Source organism: Delphinus delphis, chromosome 14 (genome assembly GCF_949987515.2).
Source record: "Delphinus delphis chromosome 14, mDelDel1.2, whole genome shotgun sequence".
NCBI classification, from domain to species: domain Eukaryota; kingdom Metazoa; phylum Chordata; class Mammalia; order Artiodactyla; family Delphinidae; genus Delphinus; species Delphinus delphis.
This window is the reverse complement of record NC_082696.1, coordinates 29,569,303-29,577,674: the sequence shown is the minus strand read 5'-3', so window position 1 is coordinate 29,577,674 and position 8,372 is coordinate 29,569,303. Positions and strand designations below refer to the sequence as shown.

The 8,372-nt window shown below is 44.0% G+C and overlaps 1 protein-coding gene across 1 annotated transcript in view; it reads left to right on the top strand.

Moving 5' to 3' along the window:
• Window positions 1-1,822: 1,822 nt before the first annotated feature.
• EYA4 (EYA transcriptional coactivator and phosphatase 4) overlaps window positions 1,823-8,372 on the top strand; it is a 259,130-nt gene continuing 252,580 nt past the window's right edge. The window contains exon 1 of the mRNA XM_060030523.1: window positions 1,823-2,160. The gene's annotated coding sequence lies outside the window, so the exon portion shown is untranslated. The remainder of the gene's footprint in view (window positions 2,161-8,372) is intronic.

Genomic DNA, 8,372 nt, shown 5'->3' with positions numbered 1-8,372 from the left:
GTTTTCTCACCTGTAAAATGGGGAAAATAAGACCTGCAAAGTTAATTAAATCTGCCCATTGATATTTCCTTCTTAAGTGTATAATAACTGGCATCCTCTTCAGGCCGGAATGTGGCTCTAGATCATGGTCCCAATCCCCTTTGCGCCAAACCCACTGCCAGAACCTTTCTACCTTGAGCGTCAGAAGAGGAAACATGCCTGGCGGTGCCTAAGCCCTCCCAAATAAATCTGCAGAAAAGAACACCCAGTGAGTGATGAGAACAACAGTGAGCACGTTTATCAGTTTAAATTTACAACCTCACCTTTCCCATTGCCTATTAATAATTGTAGATAATGCCCCACTAATCCAAAACTAAGTTGAAACTATAAGTATTCAATACTTGTTTTTGTGTTTGAACTTGACAGTGTTGGTGTTCCATTGCTTAAGACTAGCAGAGGGTGAAATTTTTTTCTAAATTTTGTACAGAATATAATTCAGTTGTTAATATATTAGAACTAAATTTTCTTTGGGAGTAATTTCTACTAGTTAACTTGTAATCTCTCAGGTCACATCTAAGGCAGTATAAGTGGCTGCTTGTTGAATCATAAGCTTTGTGTTTTGAGACCACTGGGTTTATCTTGGGGAACATCCCTTAGGTTTCTTTGGGCCTCAGTTTCCTTATCTCTTGTACGGGATTAAATAACCACCATAGAGTTGTGAAAATTACATGAACTCACATGTACCATAAGTGACCAGTGTAATGACTGACACTCAGTAAATTCTCAATAAATTAAAACACTTATAATCAACGACAATTAAAAAAGATATTCCTAACATTGATAATAGGTTTTGCTAAGAGGTGATTAAATGGATACAAAATGTATGTATTGTTTATTGCCAACTTTGCTCACATCTCTGATTGTGATATCCACGTGTGTGCGTGTAGAATATTAGATCCTATGTGGGTGCATACTGCATGCGCAGAAGGCTTACGCATGCAATGTCCCTTCAGCAATGTGCCTGGGGAAGCTCTGACGCTGCCTTGGAAGTCGGTCGTCGCAGCCCGACCTTTGGGCGTCTGGGAGGGATGCCTATACCTACGTCCAGCGCTGGAAGGGGCCCAGGCCCTTCGAGCACAACCTATCCCCAGACTGCTTACTCGTGCCTCGCATACATCTTCACCGAAAAGGGTATTTCCTTCCTTCAGAGAAAGCTCCCCAGTCCAACGTGGGGTGGATTTTACTTTACTTGGTTGCAAGTAGGAGAAGTCCCTCCTCTCTCCTCCCTTGGGGTAAGTGGAAAGGAGTCTCGCAGGGAGCCCGCAGTGGCCGACACCCAGGGATCTGGTAGCGACTGAGTTACAGACAGCTCGGGGGCTGCCGGGCCGAAGCAGGTGGGGACTGAGCCGTTCCCTGGTCCGGGGAGGGGAGTGCGGCCGCGGGTCCCTCCCCTCCGCCGGGAGGTGGCAGCGGCCGGCGCCAGGCCAGTGGGGGCGGGGTGGGGGCGGCGCGGAGGGCGCAGAGATCACCGCGGCGCCACTGGGGACGCCCAGGGCCCCGGACGGTCCCCACGCGGGACCGCAAACGATGACAACAGGCAATCGCTCCAGGTCGAATAAAAAGGAGTCGCTTCCCCGCGCGCCGCCGCCCCCCGCTGCCTGCCCCGGGGGGGGGGCCCCCCCCGGCGGCCTCCTGTGGCCGCGGGCGCCGGCGTCCCCCGCCCCCGCCCCGCGCGCAAGTGCGAGGCTGCCCGCGGCGAGGCTCACGCTCTGCCGCTCCCGGCTTCCGCGCAAAACTTCGAGCCGGGCCGCGTGAAGTTGTCGCTCCCCTTTCGGAGCGGGAAAGAGCTTGGGGAAGAGCCGGGCAGTGAGGACCGCGGTGGCTGGGCGCGCGCTTTTTTTTTTTTTTTTCCTCTGTCGTCGATCCGGAGTTTTGGCTCCTCTCCTTTCCTCCTCCCCCTCGTAGCCGGCTTCTCCCCCCGCCCCGTCTCTCCCCCACTGGTGTAAGCTGTTTGTTGGGGGGTGGCCGAAGGGGATGTCCTCTTTTCACCAGAGGCACAGCGTTCAGGGGAAACTTCAACACTGGAAGGCACGAGAATAAGTACCTAAATACGGACGCACGGATCCGCTGCTGGGGGAGACACTTGAATTTGGGATCCCGAGACGGTCCGGGCGGCAGGAGGTGAGTGCCTCTTCTTCCGACGCCCCCTCCCCCCCACCCCGTTCCGGGGCCCGCGGGCTCCAGGTTTCAGGGATCCCGCAAACTCTCTCCGGAAAGTGCGCTCAGCTCCTCCGGGGGCGTCAAGCGCTGGGGACAGTGGGCGCACTGCAAGGAGGTGTGTGGGGGCCGGGGTCTCTGAGGGCGCTTCGTTGCGGAATGCCCCCTGCCCAAGGGCCCGGGCCGCTCTGAGTGCCGCGATGTGTTCTGCCCTGGAGGACGCCCTGGCGCCCCGAAGGTCCCTGCCGAGCCTTTCTTTCCCCGCGGAGCCCTCGCGGAAGAGGCTGCACCGCTCCATACCTGCACTCCGTCCCCGCCTTGCAGAGGCGCGAGCCCCTGCGTCTCCCCTGCGTCCTTCTTGTGACATTTGTTACTTTGCCTTGACGCCCTAGATAAGTCAGACTCAAGGATGCTGACCCGGGTCCCATGGAGGGCCCCAGGCGCCTGGGGTTTTCACGGTGCTGGGTGCGTGTGTACGTTTAATGCTTTGTGTTCTCATCTCGAGGCACCAACCGGGCTGTTCAGCTGCGGCCGTCCCACTTTAAAAGTTATGTGGCGTGGGCCGAATGTCTCCTGCCTTTTGCCAGGGTCCGTGAAATGAGAGGCGCCTTTTCAGAGGACTCGCGTTCATTGGCCCGGGGCGCGGATGCCGTGGAGGAATGATAACTTCTCCAAACGGAGGGACCTGGCCGGGGCCGTGGGGAGCAGGTTTACTCGTTCCAAAGCCTGCGGTGTCTGGGCGGCTGCGGGACTTGAAACGGCTCGCTGCTTCAGCGTTGTTAAGCGAGATTTGGAAGTAGATCGTGTGTGTGTGCTTGTTTTATTTTGCGCGGCACAGCAGCCAGAACTTTCGTTTAGTAGCACTTTCAAGATGTTTCTTTCTTTTGTAAACAGTGTTCGGAACAGCTTGGAGCCATTAGGGAATTTGCCGACCGAGTGCCGCGCCTGAGCGGTGGCGAAACCGGAGAGCGCAGCTTAATTTTTGTCATCCCTTTCCTAGTTGGGGCGGCACCGTCTCCACTCACCACCACCTCTCTTTCCCCTTCCTTTGAAAGCTAATGGGGTTTGTGTTTGAGGTGAGCGCGTGGGTGGGAGGCTGTCGTTTGGAGTAGGTCTTCTCTTCCCTCGCCGCCGGCGTCTGTGCCCTGCACTGCCCAGCGGGCAGAGAGTCATTCATGAATCCTAATCTGAGGGCAGTGGAGGAAGGTGCAGGTCCCTCAGACCTTTCTGCCAAGGTGCAGAATAGCGACGGGGCGTGTGTTTTGGTTTCAGAGCAGTTCCACGTGGAGCACCTCCGTGTGCGTGTGTGTTGTGTACTTGATCTGTGAGGAGGTAACAGGAGTCTTGTGTTCAAACCCAGTGGGCCGTTGGCCATTAATTTGCTTTCCTGGCTGTCATTACAGACACTTCCAAAATCTGATACCTAAGAGAACCAACAGGTTAGGTTTCACATTAAGAGCTCATACTTAACAGTTTTCTTTCTCCCTTACCGGTTTTGGCTTGGCACCCTGGGATCAACGTAATTGATGGAGCGAAACATATCTTCTCGAATATGGCATTTTGTTCCTCTTCTCCTCTGCGGCCACTTTTTGCACCCTCGGGCATGTCAGTTTTAGCGGGCGCTCCTTCTTCTGGACTTAGGTGGGAGTCTTAGGAGCATTTAAGCACCGCAGGCTCCCCTTCTACAGCTCCTGAAGTTTGATTTACACGTAGGTGACTGACAGTCTTGAAAGTTGAGGATGGTTTTTTTTTTTTTGTCTGTTGAGTTGTTTTGGGTTTTATTTTAAAAACCTCCTCAGGACAGGGATGTAACCTTTCACGGGTAAAATTAGGTTTTAAGCAGAAACATTGCCCTCCCCCGCCCCAACTTTTTTTCTTTTTAAATATTTCTGGCCAGTTTATAGCTGAAGAAGCAAAAGCTAGGAAGGAGGTGGGGCCGGGAGAGAATCCTAAAACAAAATATTTGGTACATAGTAGGGTGTGGTATAACATTATCCCAAGAAATAGATACCAGTAGTAAGAAGAGGGAAACTATTTTGTGTAGAGCTAGACTGCCAGAATCTGATCTTTATGGCAACAATACCAGATGCAGATACAACTACACTCACTTTTACTGTTATTATAAACCATAAAAATAGTTTGTTCTGCCTCATTAAAAGTTGTAAGCCATTCAGAGTTAAACCGTTTTTTTTTTTGAAATGGCTGTAGAAGACAGTTAAAACCCTTGACAGTTATAGCTTTGAAAGTAACATAATTAGATTGTCTGAAAACTGTTCCTTTTTTTCTGATTATTAAGGATATATCCATGCCTTTCATAATAGGTAAAGGTCTAAAATCAATAGGTTTTCAAAAGCCAGTTTTCCTTTGCCAATTATCTGAAAATAGTATGCGTCAACCTAAGGCCACCGTAATTAGAGGTTGTTTCACGATTATAACTGAAATTAAAAGATTTACTTGATTATTCTTTTTTAATGAGTAAGTAGTTTACTGATATTAGAGACTTAATTTCTTCTTTACAGAATGAAAAGTTTTTTTTATACATTTAGAGAATATTTAAGTTTATGTTCAAGTTTAAAAATTTAAAAAAACCCTAAGATTTGTATAAAAAGAAATTTGTATAAAAATAATCATTACTTTTATTAAGAAGTACAGATGCTGCATTCTAGAGGATTTGTAGAAGCAGTTGAAAAAAATTGTCTCTTCATGAAAGTTTCTTTTTTGAGGGTGGATCAGTAGGTTGCCATTTTGCTGTAATTTATTTTTTTCTTTCAAAAACCTCTTTGAATTAAACAGAAAAGAAAAATAAGACCTCCATTTCTGAGAGTTTTCTTTTTATTTATATTATGATTTGGGGTGTAAATAAATTTTACATAGCCACGGGAAATAAGGTGTCCCATTTCATGTTTTCAATCTCTGTTGCAAGCTCTAAATGACTGATGCCATGTCTAAAAATATATTTATGTGGCTTGGTATTTCATTTTAAAAAATTTTATGCACTAAAATTAAATTATCCTGAAGTTTTAGAAAAATAGAATGATAGAAAAACCATGGCTACTGTTATGAAAAGTTAGGATGTTGGAAAGTTCACATTCTAACTCACAAATAATAAAATTATACTTATTTCACCCAGTGGAAACTCGCACTTTTTATACAGAATTCAAGAAGAGGGGAGATAATGCTTTTCAAGACTTAGTGAAATGTTAAGTAATTTAAGAGTGCAAGTATTTATTATATTTTTCATTATCTTTTTTCCCCTTTGTTAGGTAAATGCAGGAACACTGAACATTCAGTAAAAACAGGCCCCCCTTTGCAAGAAGTTTATTCACCATAGTTCTGTATTGCAGCTGCTGGTCATATTTCATGGAGCTGTTAAAGCACTTAAAACCTAAAATTAGGTACTGTCTCGTTGTAAATATTTCAGATCACTCATCTAAGAAACAAACAGAAGAGTGTGTTATCAAAAGTAGATGTTCTGAATCCCCTCACTGAAGAGCTGAACAAAACATCTATGAAACACCTTGTTATTTTTTCAGTGAGAATTAATCATGACAGTTTCTTTTTCAAGTAGATATTATTCTTACATATTCTAAACTCTTATAATGTGTCTCCCTGTAGAGTATCTTAAACTAATTGTATTCAGAAATACCGTTGGAGGATTTTATTACAACAGTTACTGGGTGAATGCAATCCACACCAGGAGGGATAGGATGACTTTCAGTGTACCTGCTCCTCTCATGAATTTTTCCCGGTGAACTAAGAAGTGACATGCTCTTTCAGGCACTCGTTCTAGAGATGGGTGAGGTGCAGTGGTGTATTTCATTGCAGTTAGCATGAGACTGCATTTTGCAGTTAGATGAATTTTATCGTGGGAGACACTGAATATTAAGTTGTACATGGAGTGAACTTGGCTTCACTTAGTTTGAACTTGAGTGGAAGAAATAAACAAGAATCACATATTCCGAAGTAGTATAAGCAACTCTGATTGCTTTTAAGAGGTCCGAAGACTTTGTAAACATTACTGTCACCTAATATTGCTTGTGGCTCTGCACATTAGGATATGCCTTGGTGAAGTTTGTGATTCTTACCATGTCCCATCCAGGTTTCTACTAGGAGAGTGGTACTGAAAATAAATACCACTATCGTTACCCCCCTAGCTCCTTTTCTTTCTTCCAGAAGAAGCGACGAAACAGATGAATTTAAAAATAGAAACCATTTCGAGTTATCAAAACCACATTTACATGGTGGTTTAAAACAGTTGCAGAGTGTGTACCTCTGAGTCTCACTGTAACCTTTTCTGTCATTGAAAGGTGCTAATTGATCTTAGGGCACTGACATAATAGTATAGTTTGATATTTGAAACCTTTCAGCATTGGTCTGGCCCTTTTCTCACCCTGAGATTTCGGTTCATGGCTGATGAAGAGTAATACCATGTTAAAATGTCAGGAATTCTAATTTTTTTCCCCCATGTAAAACATTTTAATAAAACAGCTGATATTGTTTAAGCTTTTATGTATGTACAGTAAGTAAATTTATTTTAATGTACTTCTGAGAGAGAAGGACCTATATTATCATGTTAAGCTTTTTTAAGTATTTTTTTCCACAGGTAGATTTTTTTTTTTAATTGAAATTTTGAGGCAAAGTCTGATTACTGTGATCACATCTGAATAGGTTCAAAGTGAACTTGCATTAAAGCAATATAGAATAGCCATCTTGAAATTTCATATCTAAAGTATATGTTCTTAAGTATATGGAGACCTTAAAGTATATTTTAAAATAAAAATTGTCAGTTCAGTTTTTATACGGTTGTAATCTTTCTGTGTAAGTAATCAGTAATTACATCATCAGTCATTATCATCATCCTCACATCACAACTGACATTTACTGAGGATTTATTTACTTCTTGCAAAACAGTTTAAATTATTTACGTGGGTTAGCTAATTTCAATCTTCTCAACTGTGCCTTCTTTATTATTCCCATTTTACAGATGAGAATTATGCAGTAGAGTGGAGCCAGGATTTCAGCTCTGCCCCCCCGAACCCAGATCCCCTGTCCTTAAACGTTGCCCTAGGCAGTTGCTGCCACCTGTCACACATGAGTTCATTTTAGGTGGTACCCAAACATTTTATTTTTATATTATTAGTTGTATATTTATTTCCAAGGATATTAGGAAAATATGTAAAATTTCACATTAAACCTATAATTTCCTGGATAATGTTGTTTGAGGCAAAACCAAAAAAGGATTGAAGCAGAAGAAAATTTAAAAGCACCTATTTAAAGAACCATATTATGTAACAGTGAACAAGTGCTTGGCTAAAAGAGCCAAAATCATGAAGGCTGATGGCAAGTGACTACATTGGGAGAAACTGGTATTCTAGAATGCTCCCCAAATGTTGAGAACTTCTGTCCAGATCTTTTTAATATTTGACTTACATGTAGACTCTTCCTTTATTTTTCAAGCCTCATCCTTTAGTTAGATGTTATCCATTTTACAGTTTTTCTCTTGTTGCTTTAAGCCTGAATGCTGGTTATGAATCTCAGATCTACACGCTTCTGTTGAACCAACGGATGAGGACTGTGTAATGAATTTCTAGAGGCAAGTTTAAATGATAACGGGCTCACTTATATTTCGGAGACACTTTCAATTTACACGGGTATCAGACTTTGCGTTTTTAAGGTTTTTCTCTAGGTGAACATGCTTGTTCTGCTGTTAATAATCTGTTTTTTTATAACTTGAATGTGTTTTCCAATGAAGCAGTGGTTTTCGTTTTGATTTACATGTTCAGCCACAGAACGCTTTGTTCAAGTGAAAGCTGACACTATGCCCACTAGAGAAATGTCCACTGCCTTGGTGAAGCAGGATGTGGGTGGGCTGTGAATCACTCATCAGCCCTGCCTCTGACCATTGGCCTCCCAACGTCTCTGTAAGGGTCATCCAGGCTGCAAAAAAATGAGTCTTCTGACGGAAGGGGTCAATTCAGAATACCTGCCGCTGTCTGTGAGTGTGTCATCCACTAAAAACCAAAACACAGTGTAACACATCGGCAAAAGTTGTGTCGGTTTACCCTAGTGTAACATGAATATTCTTATCAACTGATCTGCAACTTTCTTTCAGTTTAGTACTGAGAAAATAAAAAGTAGTCAAGATGTTTCCCACATAGAATTACAGGTCTGAATGA